Genomic DNA, 15577 nt, shown 5'->3' with positions numbered 1-15577 from the left:
GAAACCAGGATATTTCTGAGCTCCAGAGATGTTAGCATTTATGATGGATGCCATTGGTGGATGGCATGTTAAGTTCTTGAACCCAAGGGTGTATTCAGTTCTTCCCAATGAATTAATAATCCACTCAGGAGGGTGGGAGTGGTAAAGTGAATAGCATTTTTCAGGATTTGATTTTATCAGTCACGTCGGGCTATTCTTTCCTCGTTTATACCACATGAAATGAAATCCCTCCTTCAAGACACTTTGGGAGAGCTGGCCACCTGATGGCAGAGTGAAATCTTGGCCAGAATGGATAGAATCACTAACAGTCAGTTGTCTCATGGTGGACAACTAGAAAAATGTGGAAGGGAGAGAACTAAGAGTCATGCAAATTAAAATTATTTTGTGTGCTCTGCTTAGTCACTCAGTCCAGGGGATCTTCCCAACCCAGGGATTGAACCCAGGTCTCCCGAATGGTAGGCAGATTCTTCACCAAATGAGCTACCAGGGAAGTCCTTTAATTCCCTTTTAATTACAAAGCATAAAAAGCAAAAAGGGTATTTCTTGCAACACCAGTGTTTGTTTAGTAATTAACAACTAAACCCTGGCACCAGAGGGTGGTCACTCTTTGGCTTGAATCAATCAGCACATTCATTCCCCTTGACCATAGTCATTGGTCAAGCACACCAGGCTTCCCTGTCCTTCACTATCTCCTGGAGTTTGCTCAAACTCATATCCATTGAGTTGGTGATGCTATCTAACCATTTCATCATCTGTCATCCCCTTCTCCTCCTGCCCTCGATCTTTCTCAGCATCAGGGTCTTTTCCAGTGAGTCGGTTCTTTGCATCAGGTGGCCAAAGTATTGGAGTTTCAGCTTCAGCATCAGTCCTTCCAATGAATATTCAGGGTTGATTTCCTTTAGGATTGGCTTGTTTGATCTCCTTGCTGTCCAAGTGACTCTTGAGAGTCTTCTCCAACACCACAGTTTGAAAGCATCAATTCTTCGGCACTCAGCCTTCTTTATAGTCTAGCTCTCACATCCATACATGACTACTGGAAAAACCATAGCTTTGACTGGATGGACCTTTGTCAACAAAGTGTCTCTACTTTTTAATATGATGTCTAGGTTGGTCATAGCTTTTCTTCCAAGGAGCAAGCGTCTTTTAATTTCACGGCTACAGTCACTGTCTGCAGTGATTTTGGAACCCAAGAAAACAAAGTCTGTGATGGTTTCCATTTCTTCCCCATCCATTTACCATGAAGTGATGGGAGCAGATGCCATGATTTTAGTTTTTTGAATGTTGAGTTTTAAGTCAGCTTTTTCACTCTCCTCTTTCATCCTCATCAAGAGGCTCTTTAGAATGATGAGGCACTCCAAAATTTTTGCACCTTCCTTCCAGCTGCTTTCTCCATCAGCAAGTGCAAGGTTTAAGGTATGTTCAGACGAGCAAATGCTTCCAACCTCCTGGAAAGGGGAAAACACAATATTGCCCTTAGGAAGCTGGTATTGCTGACTAAGGACCCTGAAACCAGCTATTTAAATTGTGAAATGTGAAGTCTCTTTTTCCTGAGGAAGTTTGTAAATTTGTTTTTTTCTTTTCTTTCTTTTTCTTCTTCTTCTTTTTGAGGGGAAGCCTCACCACAAGGCTGCAGAATCTTGATTCCCCAATCAAGTACTGAACCTAGCAGTGAAAGCACCACCTCCTAACCTAGATGGCTGGGGAATTCCCTGTAAACTGTTATTTTTCATTTAAACAAAAAATAAGAACACTCCACAAGTATGTTATTGCACTTTGTTTTATGCTGGTAAAATGTCTCTTCTGAGGACTTCACTGTTTATCAACTCCTTTCATTATTTGACAGTGTAAATTCTTCCCCTTTGTCAGTTAAAGAAAGGCACTCGTCATCCAGCTCTACAGGGATTCAGTCATTAACCACTGCAGTTGCCGACCTTCAGAACACCTTGAAAGTTCAGGATAGGGATCAGGATGAAGCCCTCTGTGCTCTGGGAGAACTGGCAGAACAGGCCTTACGCACAGATCTTTTCTGGAGAAAATTTCATGAACCCAATTTCTCACATCTTCTCATACTTAGAAAAGCACTAAAACCATTAAGGTATCTGCGCCTTGTAACTAGTAGTAACCTCCTCTCTACCAAGATCTGTGCTTAGTTGCACCTCCCCCTTCTTGAAAATCACATGTGTGCTTGAAACAGAGTAGGACCCTATGGTTCTCCCCTCCCTTCCCATATTTTCAGCCTACCTTTTGTGTGTAGAAGAACTTTAGCCAAAGAATAACTTTAACCAGAGAAGTGAGAAAATGCAAAAAATAAATAAATAAATAAGACTTTAGTCATTAAGCATAGTCAAGGAGTTCGTCCCTCCTAAGGGCTACGTATAATATTCCGAGCCATGTCCTGTGAACTGTCTTATAGATACTGAAACCCCCATCAGGCAGAGAAATTAACTACATGATGACAAGACTGTGGGCATGACATAAGCTGCCACTATTCTGAGAACCGGCCTCAAAGAGATGGGAGCAAACCAACCCTGGAACTAAAGGCTAACTGTACTTAAAACAGGATGATGCTGCTCAGCCCACCGATGACTAATTTCAAGATGACTGTCAGAGCTGACTGTGCTGTTTCTGCGTGCAGCCACCTCCCTCCATCTATAAAAGTTCTTGCCCGGATTATCTATGGGAGAGATCAGCCCTTGGACAGGAGTCCACAGTCTCCACTGGTTATAGGCTTCCAAACTAAAGCAAACTTTCCTTTCCACCAACCTGGCCTCTTTACTGGCTTTTGAGCAGTGAGTAGCTGGCCCCCCACTTTTGGTAACATGCTGACCCCCGCTTTTACCTATTGAGAGCCGTTCCTCAGAGCCCTCTGAGAGTGTGGCTCCTGGGCTATATCATCCTCAGGAAGCCCCCAAATAGAACTGAAATTCATAGCTCTCAGGTTGTGCGTTTTTATTTCAGTTGACACCTTTGTCTCTGAAAGGAGGGAACAGAGTCAGCCCAAGGCAAAAAGGAAAGTCTGTCTTTAGCTCCCAACTCCTGACTTTCTAAACCTCTCTCCAGCCTCCTCACCTACTATGGGTTGTATCTCCTAACTGTAGGTCCCTGACCACCTGTGCGAAGGTTCTCAAGCCCCGTATACAGGTCCTGTTCCTGTCTGATTTCTTCTTTGCCTTACAAGGGCTTTAGGGGCCGAACCGGCAAAAGGCCACCCCGTCCCATCTTACATCATCAGCTATTAGAAAAAGCGCACCCTCTCCCCTAGAACAAACCACAGCAGACTGGTTCCCCCGCCTTCAGCCCTGCACTGACTTTGTTTCGCCTTCCAGTGGTGAGGTCACCTCCTGAGGAGAAGTAAAACCAATCTCGGCTTATTACCACTGGGGCAGAGATGAAAGAAAGGACATTTTTGTTTCTCGAGAGTAAAGAAGCCCCAGCCTTACTATTGTGACCTACGACATGTCCTTGAGGATGGTGTTTGTCCTTGAACAGAATCAGAACTCTTCCTTGGGCAGAGTAAAGTGTGTCTATGAGTAAGGAAATTAGAGGATGCTTGGCTGTGAAGCGGGGAGAGGGGATGCCAATACTGAGGAGTCCTGGGCTATTTCCAAAAAGCGTTCCATGTACCTTGTTGACTTTTTTTTCTTCTTCTTTTTTTAAATTTTAGTTTTAATTGGAGGACAGTTACTTTACCCTTGTTGACTTTTTTCAATAAGATTGGGGCTCCGAGACATTCATCACGATGCAATAAAACTGATATGGTCAGACCTTTGTGCTTTAAATATGCCTTTACAACTTACATAATGAAAATGCCTGCTAATGTGTAATCTGACATGTTTTCTTCTAACTAGTTGTGCTCTTAGCTTCACCTACAGTAGATAAATACCTTCCTCCTGCAAGGCCTTCACTTCCACTTTGGACTGAAGATGTGGAGATGAAAGGCCTGAGGTCTTCCTGCTCTCAGGAAGCTAAAGTAGAAGAAGCTCTTAGAACAAGGTCCAGCGTCTAGCCAGCTGGGCTTTGGATTCGGTGTTATGGTGAGGCATTTCAAGAAAATACCCTAGGTCCTGTGTCTAAGGTCCTTCTTTGAGACTGGAATGAAAACTGACCTTTTCCAGTCCTGTTGCCACTGCTGAGTTTTCCATACTTGCTGGCAGATTGAGTACAGCACTTTCACAGCATCATCTTTTAGGATTTGAATAGCTCAGCTGGAATTCCATCACCTCCACTAGCTTTGTTTGCAGTGATGCTTCTTAAGGCCCACTTGACTTCTTATTCCAGGATGTCTGGCTTTAGGTGAGTGACCACACCATCTTGATTATCTGGGTCATGAAGATTTTTTTTGTATAGTTCTTCCGTGTATTCTTGCCACCTCTTCTTAACATCTTCTGCTTCTGTTAGGTTCTTACCATTTCTGTACTTTATTGTGCCCATCTTTGCATGAAATGTCCCCTGCTACTGCTAAGTCACTTCAGTCGTGTGACTCTGTGTGACCCTATAGACGGTAGCCCACCAGGCTCCCCCATCCCTGGGATTCTCCAGGCAAGAACACTGGAGTGGGTTGCCATGGGGGGCGGGGGAATGTCCCCTAGGTATCTCTAATTTTCTTGAAGAGATCTCTAGTCTTTCCCATTCTACTTTTTTCCTCCATTTCTTTGCACTGATCACTGAAGGAGGCTTTCGTATCTCTCCCTGCTATTCTTTGGAACTCTGCATTCAGATGCTTATATCTTTCCTTTTCTCCTTTGCCTTTCACTTATCTTCTTTTCTCAGCTATTTGTAAGGCCTCCTCAGACAACCATTTTGCCTTTTTGCATTTCTAAGGTCAGAGGAATCTGGGGTAAGAGCTGTCATTTACAACCTCTCCTGGGCAAATTACTTAATCTCTGTGAAATCGTACCTGAAATGTGGCTAGGAACCTACCACATCGTGGTTGTGTGGAGACCAATTAAGTAATACAACATAACCAAAGTGCCTGCCAGCAAAGGGGGCATGCTGAACTGCAGCTGTGGTTGTCATTGCCTTAATGACCTAGCCTCCTGTCCCCTAAGACACATCCTCGCTCCCTGCCTCCCAGAATCCTGCCGCAGCACAACACGCAACCACATGTAGTTTCCCTACCCTCGTCCTTCACAGGGTGCGGCCTCTGTGGCATCGCCGCTTAGACAGTCGACCGTCAGGGATTTGTGCGCAGGGTACTGCCTCTGGGGATGAGGAGTGAGACCACACACCCCAAGGCCAAGCCACCCAGTCCTCCTGGACATCGTGGGAGAGGATCGAAGACTAGCAAAAAGCCCCCCACATCACAATTGCTTACTTAACAAATAAGCAAATGTTCAAATTTCAAATTTTATTTTGCCTCGTGGCATACAAACCTGCTCATTTCTTCCTGACAACAGTTATAACAAACAGCAGTAAAATGAGCCTGAAATGGATATGAACTCATTTTGCTGGGAATAGGCGATGACCTGGTCCCATGTTTGATTTGCCAGCCTTGGGACCTCTCCAAGAACGTGGTGTGAAGACAACGTATTAGTCCAGCTGCCTTGAAGGTCAGGTCAGCGAGCACAGAGGAAGAGGGTGCAAATGAAGGGATCAGATGCTCCGTGGGTAACAGGGTACTAAATGCTGGGCTGAGATGCTCAGCACAGATCCGTCTCTTCCGGGGACCAGGATTCCAACTGTCGTACACTTTAATCCCTTTGTTACTTACACCCTAGAAAATATGCCTACAATGTAATGCTTGCTTATATATGTGTATATATATATATATCACACACACACATATGTATGTATTTTCGGATTAAGAGAAAACAGAATAAGAGGAGATTTTTGACTAAGAAAAAAAAAAGTCACAGATTTCAAAAAGATTGATAGATCTGTGTTAGTATCTTCACAGATAATTCAAAATCAGAGAACCAGATTTTAGCAGGGAGTTTTAAATGCCTCCTTTCTACTGTTGAGAGACTCTTAAGAGTATGCTGAATGTCATAGATTTTAACTTTGTCAGTGTCCTGGAAAGATTTTTTTTTAACATTTAATTCTATTACATTACTTTGAAAGCCCTTTCCCCACTGATATTTTTTAACACATTACATTTCTGCTTCACAGGTCAGTACAGTGATCCTGATACATTTTCCAAAGGACTATTACAACACCATAAACTGCATGGACTAGTCGGCCACCCTGCTCAGCACTGGAAATGTAGACACTCATCCATTCATCCAACAAATATCTGTGGAATTCCTTCCATGTAAAGCCATTGTGGAAGAATGCTAACAGTTGATTCAAAGATTATTATCAACAAAAAAGTGTTTGCCTACCTGCTGGTGCAAGGGATACAGGGAGGAATAAGTGAAAGGCTACAGGGAAGTGTAGGTGAAACCAAGGACTTAGGGACCAGAAAGAGAGCTATGCTCAAACCTCAGTCTTACTGTGTGACCCCAGGAAGCTGCGTAAGCTCTCTGATCCACAGTATCTTCATCTTCAGAATGTAGATCCACCATCATTCATTCAACGAACATGTCCACTTTATGCTAGGTACCTGTCCTTGTTGAATTCATTTACTCACGCTCTCTTGTTAACTGCTGACCCCAGTGCTCCAAGATGACTGGCCACGAGGTCCTCAACAAATGCTATTTTATGTTCTCCTGTCTGTCTAACCTATATATTCATTTAATAAACTTTGAACCAAGCCCTGTGCTAGGAAGCCCTTGGTTTAAAGAAAAAAGAGATAAAGGCCACACCTCAAGCTTCCCAATCTAGTTGGAGACACAATCCATAAACCCATAAATTATCCAGTAATCATTGTAATGAGAGCACTGTGCATGGAATGTTATTGGGAATAGAAGTGAGGCACCTAGCCTGGCCCGGGGCAAGGGTGTGGGACTGGGGAGGAAGCAGGTGACCTCTGAGCCGAGGTGAGGAGGCTGGAAGAAGGATCTTCCCTGTTTCTGCCAGATATGGAAGAACCATTACTTGTAAGGACCAGCAGGTTACTGCTTCTGAAATAAGGAAGGAATAACAATGATGTAAAACTACAAGCATATCACAGTGACACATATCTCTGAGTATGAAGCTGCAAGAGTTCCAAGGAATAGCAATGGCCCTTCAGGAAATGGATCTGACCAAACAAAACCCATACATTCAGGCCTTTGTGTTTTTAATTAATTAATTTTTGGCCACTCAGCATGTAGGGTATTAGTTCCCCGGCCAGGGATCAAACCGATGTCCCTTGTAGTGGAAGCACAGAATCTTAACCACTGGGTGGCCGGGGAAGTTCTTTTGTGTTTGTAAACATGTCCTCACAAGTTACATAATGAAAATACCTATCAGCTTGACCTTTTTTTAATCCTTCACATTCGTATTCATGTCATCTGGATGAGCTCAGTTTACCTGGCTTTTAGAAGCATGATAGAGTCACGTGGTTGGCAAAAGCTTCTAAGGTTATCAAAATGGTGCTTGTGTCCCGACTTCTTCTGGAGGAGGTGGCCCGCCACCCTCCTGACCTGGCCACTCACTATACCCCGACCAAACCCAGTGCCCACCCCAAACAGGACCAGTGAAGGGAATTCGACGGGCTCACAGCAGACACGGCATGGCCCCATCTGGGAGAGCAAGTGAGACATGAAGAAAAAACCTCTGTCGAAGCATGTGTGCGTTCAGAGCAAACCCAAGTATATCTGAGGCTAGAGGAGTGGGAGTCAAAGTGTAAACAAATTGTAGAAGTGAGGATGCTTATGCAGAGAGTAGAAATCCTAGAAATGTGAATTTATTCTCTTTGCCACCCAGGGGAGCCAGAGATTCATGAAAATCTTACACAGAGCTGTCTAAGTTAAGAGCCAGGGACTAGAAATGCACGATTTCAGTTTGAGCTTTTGCAATTGTAGGCAATGAAAAAACAACTAACCAACAAAAAAAAAAAAAAAAAAGGAGAATTTATTGATTCACATAACTTAGCAGTTTTGATGTGTGTCTGGTTTGGGCTCAGCCAGACCCAGGGGCTCTGGTGGGCTCGTCACAGCTCGCCCCATCCTTCTCTGTCTGCCTCCCAGCTGAGCTCTGCCCTGTTGATGCTTTCCTGCCATCCTGGGCCTTCCTCACTTGGAAGCAAAGCCTGGCCCAGCTCCAAGGGGAGCCAGTACTTATTCCTAGGAGAAGGAGAGAGGTGGGTGTTCTCATGTTTTCCAGATAACCTCCAAGGGCCCCCTGAGATAGGTATTTTGTATTCCATCCTCGTTTTACAAACAAACCTCAGCTGGATTAAGTAATTCTCTGAACTGTTAAGTGATTAAGTGGTGGCATGCATGCTCAGTCGTTCACTCATGTCCAAATCTTTTGCAACCCCGTGGACTATAGCCCACCAGGCTTCTCTGTCCATGGAATTTTCCAGGCAAGAATACTAAAGTGGATTGCCATTTCCTCCTCCAGGGGTGGAGGGAGGGGTGGGGGTGGGTGTGGGCATGGACACAGGAGGGTGTGAGGTGCTTTTAAGTAATTCCTCCCTTTCTTCAAGCACAGCCTAAGTCATAAAACCTTCTATAGAGGTAAGTCCCAAAGAATGGAAAAGAATTTTCATTCCGTGGGAGGCACAAGTTATTATCTGGTATAGAGCAGTTTGTGGGGATGGAGTGGGCGAGGCAAGGCTTCCGGAGTGTGGACTGGACAGCTTGCCTGTCAAAGCCCACGGGGAGCAGAGTCCAGCTCTCCGCTGGGGAAGTGGGGCAGAGGTGGGGGGCGGCGGTCTGGAGGCTGCTTCCACAGTGGGAGGCGCAGGTTCAATCCCTGGTTGGCGAACTGTGATCCTGCATGCTGTGTGATGTGGCCAAAAATTGAAAAAAAAGAAAAGAACAATGATGCACACAAGACTTCTGTGAGTGGTGTTTGGGTTGGTAATATCTGGGATATCCAGCATTCCCAGGTGCCATTCTGCCTTAGTCACTTCCTTCAGTTTCTGCAGATAAAAGGTCAGGCGAAGGGGACCCCATTACTATGAGGCTCTTGCTTTAAATTCCAGTGTAGAAATCTATCGGTGGTGGAGGAGACCCTTTTACTTTGACCAGCAGCAGACCTGAGGGGCAGCCTGGACTTTCCCCCAACCTCGATCCGCACAGATTTACCGCTCATTCAACAAACATTCAACAAACATTCTTTGGGTGTCTACTACATGCCAGGCGCTCTTCTAGGCACTGGGTCCTCATCAGTAAAGGACGCACAAAAATTCTTACCCTCATGGAACTTATCACCTAAGATAAGAAGACTGACCAAGAAAAATGACAGCCTGTGGTAAGCACCATGAAGAAAACTGAAGCAGAGTAAGGAGGGAACGGGTGGTACAAGGGGGTGAGTGTGTGTATGTGTCCTCATGCATGCATGTGTATGCACTCCTACTTTAAATAGGGTGGTAACACGTGTGCAGAGGCCTGAAGGAAGGAGGGAGTGACATCCAAATGTGTAAAGGAAAGGATTCTGAGCAGAGGGCACAGTACATGCAGAGGTGCTGGGGTGGAAGCCTGGTTGGCATGTTGGAAGTGGCGCAAAAAGGCAGGTGTGCCTGAAGGGAGTGGCCAGGGCAAGAGTGACGAGTGAGGGGGTCTGAGAGGTATTAGGTGGGATTACGTATGATTGTCAGAGTCCTCATGGGCCAGAAGATGATCTTTTATTTGCCCCCGAGGGATGTGTAAAGCCACTGGAGGGTTTGAGTAGAGAAGTGACAGGAGACTCAGGACTCTCAAAGGACCACTCTAGGTGCTCTGTGGAGTCCAGACCAGCGTTGTGCAATAGAAATATAACATGAGCCACAAGATGCGAGATATTTGTCATTTAAAATTTTTTCTGGTAGCCATGGTAACAAGTAAAAGAAACAGGTGGAAATATTTTAATGTATGTAACTTAACCTAATGTATCTAAATTATTGGGAGTACAAGCTGTGATCACTATAAAATTACTGTTGAGGTTGTTAGCATTTTTTACATACTCAATCATCAAAATCCAGTGTGTGTTTGACTCTTACAACATCTCTTCAGAATAGTCACACTTCAAATGCTTAATAGTCCTTTCTGGCTTGTGGTTACATAGCCAAAATTTGGTCTCTGTACCCTCCCACCCCCATACCAAATTGAATTTTGAGACAGAGTTTTGGGGGGGAAAAGTAGAAAAGAGTAGCTTTATTGCTTTGCCAGGCAAAAGGGGCCACAACAGGATGATGCCCTCAAAGCTGTGTCCCAAACCTGGAGGGGGAAGTGAGGAGTTTTATAGTAATGGATCAAGGAGGGCGTGATCAGCTCGTGGGCGTTCTTCTGATTGGTTGGTAGTGAGGTAATGGGACTGTGGGTGAGCTCAGTCGTGTCCGACCCTTTGCAACTCCTTGAACTGTAGCCCACCAGGCTCCTCTGTCCATGGAATTCTCCAGGAAAGAATACTGGAAGGGGTTGTTGTTCTCTTCTCCAGGGGTAATGGGAGTCAGCATCATCAGCCTTCCGGTTCCAACACATCTGGGGTCTGCATGCTGGTGGGCAAAATACAGTTAACTTCTCCCACCTAGCGGGGTGCTTCTGCAAAACAGCTCAAAGATACAGTTCCACGTGTCCCTTGAGGGGGATCCAGGACCCTGCCGCAAGGCTCCACCATTGTTTTTTGACTGCTCTTCCACTGTCTCCATATCCCCTCCCTTCCCTGACTAGCACCTGTTTGAACCCATCTGTTGGAACCCAGGGAAGGTCCTGGAGGCTGAATGAAGACAGTTCTTGCAATGGTGCAAATAAGAGAGAAGGGTGAATAAAGAGGCTGAGGGCATAAACACCCCAGGGAGGAGCAGTCTAGAGAAAGCACGGCTGCTCCCTAGCACAGAGGGTAGAAGTTGATCAGTCTCCCACCCCTGCTTCCCGTAGGGAGGAGGAAATTTACTGGGAATAACTCCAGGTCTGACACAGAACACCACATTAGAAGACCCCAAAAGTAGACTTTCAGCTTGGGCTGAGCATTGTAATCCCTTCCTCATCACACTCCAGCACCAGGAAAGCCCTACCATTTCTTGACCCCCAAATTATTTTGGAGACATTATTAACATAGTTGGTGTGCCCGACACACTGCCAAACAAACTGAAACATCGGAGTCTGGAGGAGAGAAAGGTTTATTACAGGGCCACGCAAAGAGATGAGGTGGCTTATGCCCTCAAAAGTCCCAGGTTTCCCAAGGGTTTCTGCAAAGTATTTTTAAAAGCCAGGGGGCTTCCCAGGTGGAGCAGTGGGGAAGAGCCCACCTGCCAATGCTGGAGACCAGGGTTCAATCCCCTGGTCAGGAAGATCCCCTGGAGAAGGAAATGGTAACGCACTCCAGTGTTCTTGCCTGGGAAATCCCATGGACAGAGGAGCCTGGCAGGCTATAGTCCATGGAGTCGCAAAGAATCAGACAGCAACTGAGCCAGAGTGCAAGGAGGGGGTGTGGGATTGCAGGGTACGTGATCACCTGGTGCACGGTCCTCTGACTGGCAGATGGTGAGGTAACAGGGTGGGGTCACAGGGGTCAACGTTATCAGGCCTGAGACTCCAGGAGGCCTGGGTCTCCACTGTCAAGTAGTTAACATCTTCCGTTTGGTGGGGGGCGGTGGGGGGTGTTCATGTCTGCAAAACAACTGAGGAAATTTGCATCAGATACTATTATCTAGGTACTTCAGAGAGGAGCTGAAGTGGAGGCTAAGGGGAAGTCCTGTCCCGGGAAGGCCCCACAGGTCCTGCTTGACCATCTTTGTCAGCTCTCCTCCACGAGGTGTACCCTGGGGTCGGGGGCAGGCGGAAGCTCTGTTTTCTCTTTGAGGCCTGAATTTGCTGATTTGTGTTCTTGGTTAATCCCAAATGCATTTGATAGTCAGGCTGGGTCAGTCGTATTTCTATTCTTTAGAGGGGAGGCTGGGAGAGAATCCAGGGCTCCTCTCCCCACACCACATTTTGACTTTCACGGGTACAGTCACTTTTGTCGTCATGAGCCCTTTTTCTCATAAGAGATAAAAACTGTATTTTACTATGACCTTGGGGGAAAGATGAATCTATTAATATTATATATGAAAACATTTCCTTTGACTTAAAAGTTATTTTTTTTCTTCTGATTTTAAGACAACATAGAACATTGTCCTGGGCCCCTAGAAAAATTGTGGGCCCCAGATGCCATGCCTGCTGTGCCCAGTGAGGGAGCTGACCTGTCACCAATCCTCTCCCGTCACCCCCATCCCCAGGAATCATTAAGGGCATTCGAGTCCCTCAAGACCTTTATGATGTGGCCTCTGAGCTAGATTGATCCCTGGGCAGGGGGTAAGATCACACTGCTACATAGTGTGACCAAAAACAAAACTTTCACTTTTTTCCCCCGATAGAGAAAGTTAAAGGGACATGCAAAAGATGTATTTCAAAAATATATATTTATGTATTTATTTATTTAAACTGCATGTAAGATCTTTTTTTTTTTTTTTTTTTTGGTTGCAGCATGTGGGATCTAGTTCCCTGACCAAGGAATGAACCCAGGCCCCCTGCATTAGGAACCCAGAGTCTTAGCCAGTGGACCACCAGGGAAGTCCCCAAAAGATGTATTATTTTTTTCTTTTCCCCTATTCTTCAAAATCTGGCCTAAGCAGTCACAGGTGTTTGGTGAATTCTGCATTCTTTATTCAGTTGCTCAGCCCAGACCAAGTTCAACAGATGTAACCCCTTCAATACCTTCCATGAACATTCCTAGGGGGAGGGGTCACCTGCAGTTTGGTTCTCCTCCTTCCAGGTACCTTGTGGGATAGTTCAGTTCAGTTCGGTCGCTCAGTGACTGAACTCTTAAAAGTTCAGTCCTTTTGTGACTCTTTGCATGGACTGCAGCATGCCAGGCTTCCCTGGGGGATAGTACTTTCCCTTTAAATTTGGGCATGGCCCCGTGACCTGTTTTGGTCAACGGAGTGGGAGCAGGAGTGTCATGTGTCACCTCTTGGTGAAACACTTTAGGATAGCATGTGTGACCATGCTCTCTTTCTCTGTCCTGGGTCCACCCTGAGGCAGGTGATGAGGTGGACACACATGTCTCTGAGTGAGGACACCAAAGAGCAGAATCCCCTGATGCAATTGTGGACTCACAAAAATATTCACAACCTGAAAGTTAAGAGTTATGCCTTGTGAAATGAAAATATCTCCTGCCATATTAATAAACAAGAACTGTCACAGCTATCAGGGATTTCTGACCTCCAAATGTGAATGTACTGTGCGGTGCTTAGTCACTCAGTCGTGTCCGACTCTTTGTGACCCCATGGACTGTCGCCCGCCAGGGTCCTCTGTCCATGGGATTCTCCAGGCAAGAAACTGGAGTGGGCTGCCATGCCCTCCTCCAGGGTATCTTCCCAACCCAGGGATTGAACCCAGGTATTCTGCATTGCAGGTGGATTCTTTACCATCTGAACCACCAGGAAAGCCTAAATGTGATTCAGCGGAGGCTGCCACCCCCACAGTGATTGCTGAGGAGCTGGGGGAATGTAAGAAGCAAGGTGAACAAGGAAACAGGATTGGCCCCAGATATGTGAGATGCATATGAAAGGAATGAATTCAGTGAGCCCAGAGGCTTGCATCTTCCTGTACATAAAACATTAAATTCCTTAACTTGATACCTGATCTTTGATATTCAGACTGCCTACCCCCTTTGTTGCAAACTTATATATATCCTGACGTCCCCGCCTACCTCCTTGGAGCAGTTTTCTCAGAGCTATTGAGATGCTGTCTCCTGGGCTTGGAGTCCTAAACATTCCCACCAAATAAAATAACTCTACTTTCAGATTGTGACTATATTTTTCAGTCGACAGTTTTATTCAGCGGAATGTTTAGGACTTCAAGCCCGGGAGACAGCGTCTCAAGTGACCCTGAGAGAATAGTTCTGAGGAGGCAAGAGGAAGGAGCCAGGTTGTTTGGCCATAAAGGGCATAAAAATAAATTATTGTTAATGAAAGAAAACCAGATATCCCAAGTTAAGAAATTTATGGCTTTTCTATGTATGGGAAGATGCAAGAGCCTGGGCTCGCGGAAATCCTTCCTTTGATGTGTACCTCAGGTGTCTGGGGCCAGTGTCCAATTTCCTCTGGGCTCACGTAGGCAGTGGCTGAAGTCTGATGACTCTAGATGGCAGAAATTCTTGCCTTCCTGACTTCCCTCAGAGCTCATCAGCTTACCACTCCCAGCGGCTGCAATTGCTGGTGACTTGGCTCAGATGGTAAAGTGTCTGTCTGCGATTCAGGAGACCTGGCTTCGATCCCTGGGTTGGGAAGATCCCCTGGAGAAGGAAATGGCAACCCACTTCCAGTACTCTTGCCTGGAAAATCCCATGGATGGAGGAGCCTGGTAGACTATAGTCTATGGTGTTGCAAAGAGTCGGACACGACTGAGCAACTTCACTTTCAAATGACATCCTTGCTTATTGATAGAGTAGGAAATTTTCCATTTCTTCTTACCATTATTGGAGAAGAGGAATTTTCAGACCTTCTTATCATTTTCAGCCTCCCTCCCCATAGTGGGTGGAACACTTTAAGCCACATTTGTTCTCATGCTCAAGCCCTTTAGCACTTCTGCAGAAGGAGAACTTGCTTATCTGATTGGTTAGAATTCAAGATATCCCCTGGCCTGGGCTTTGCTAGTGAGCTGTGCTGTTGGTCTGAAAGGTCTGGACCAACAAGACCTACTCTCTTTTTTGTATTCTGCCTCCTCAGGACCTTGCTTATCATTTCTGCCCATTTGATTGCCTGGGCAGGTGGACTTACTCTGTCCTACCAACCTAGTCATCTCGGACTTGGAAGAGAAGCATTGGAAGCAAAAGGATTTACTTAAGACTCCTGGCCTCAAATATATTCAATCTGATTTGTCATTTAGATGCTAAGTCGTGTCCGACTCTTTTGTGACCCCATGGGTGGCAGCCCACCAGGCTCCTCTGTCCGTGAGATTTCCCAGGCAAGAATACTGGATTGGGTTGCCACTTCCTACTCCAGGGGATCTTCCTGACACAGGGATCGAACCTGCATCTCCTGCATTTGTACTTGGATTCTTTACCACTGAGCCACCTGGGAATCCCATTCAATCTTATGCATCCAGCCTAACTCCAGCTCAGCAGTGGGGGGTTGTTGTTCTACCAGTTCTTCGGCTAGTGCTCCTTGGGTATACGACACTTAGGAATAAATCCTGAGGGGGAAGGATGAATGAACTGTCTATTACCCTAAACACCAACTCAAACCCTAAACAGCTCCTTTAATAGCATACAATCTACTATTAATTTCCTTACCTGTCGAATTTCCCAAACAAAAGCAGCATGGCTAATAGCTCACCCATATTATTGTTTCCGAATAGCCCTTATCCGAAATGCAATGTTGTCCTAAGGGAGAAGTAAACAGAGAACAAAATAAAGAATAAGTGCTCAGTCAAGACCCTTTATGCACCTATTTCAAATTCACTTTTTAGAAAAATCATTAAATGGTATGCTTTGGAGGCTTACTGGCAGGGAAATGAAGCTATAGAACAGGGTCCCCAATCTCCGGGATCTAATTCCTGATGATCTGAGGTGGAGCTGATGTAAT

The 15577-nt window shown here is 45.6% G+C and overlaps 1 long non-coding RNA gene across 1 annotated transcript; it reads right to left on the bottom strand.

Annotated features, from left to right (window-relative positions):
• Positions 1 to 10157: 10157 nt before the first annotated feature.
• Positions 10158 to 15377, bottom strand: LOC122447644. Its single transcript, XR_006271325.1, has 3 exons — positions 15286 to 15377; positions 11464 to 11629; positions 10158 to 10504 (listed from the first exon to the last, which is right to left on the bottom strand). It is a non-coding gene; the product is annotated as an uncharacterized LOC122447644 (long non-coding RNA).
• Between the last annotated feature and the right edge of the window lie 200 nt (positions 15378 to 15577).

Source organism: Cervus canadensis, chromosome 9, assembly GCF_019320065.1.
Source record: "Cervus canadensis isolate Bull #8, Minnesota chromosome 9, ASM1932006v1, whole genome shotgun sequence".
Taxonomy (NCBI): Eukaryota; Metazoa; Chordata; class Mammalia; order Artiodactyla; family Cervidae; genus Cervus; species Cervus canadensis.
The sequence above is the reverse complement of the archived record's forward strand: the minus strand, read 5'-3'. Positions and strand labels throughout refer to the sequence as shown.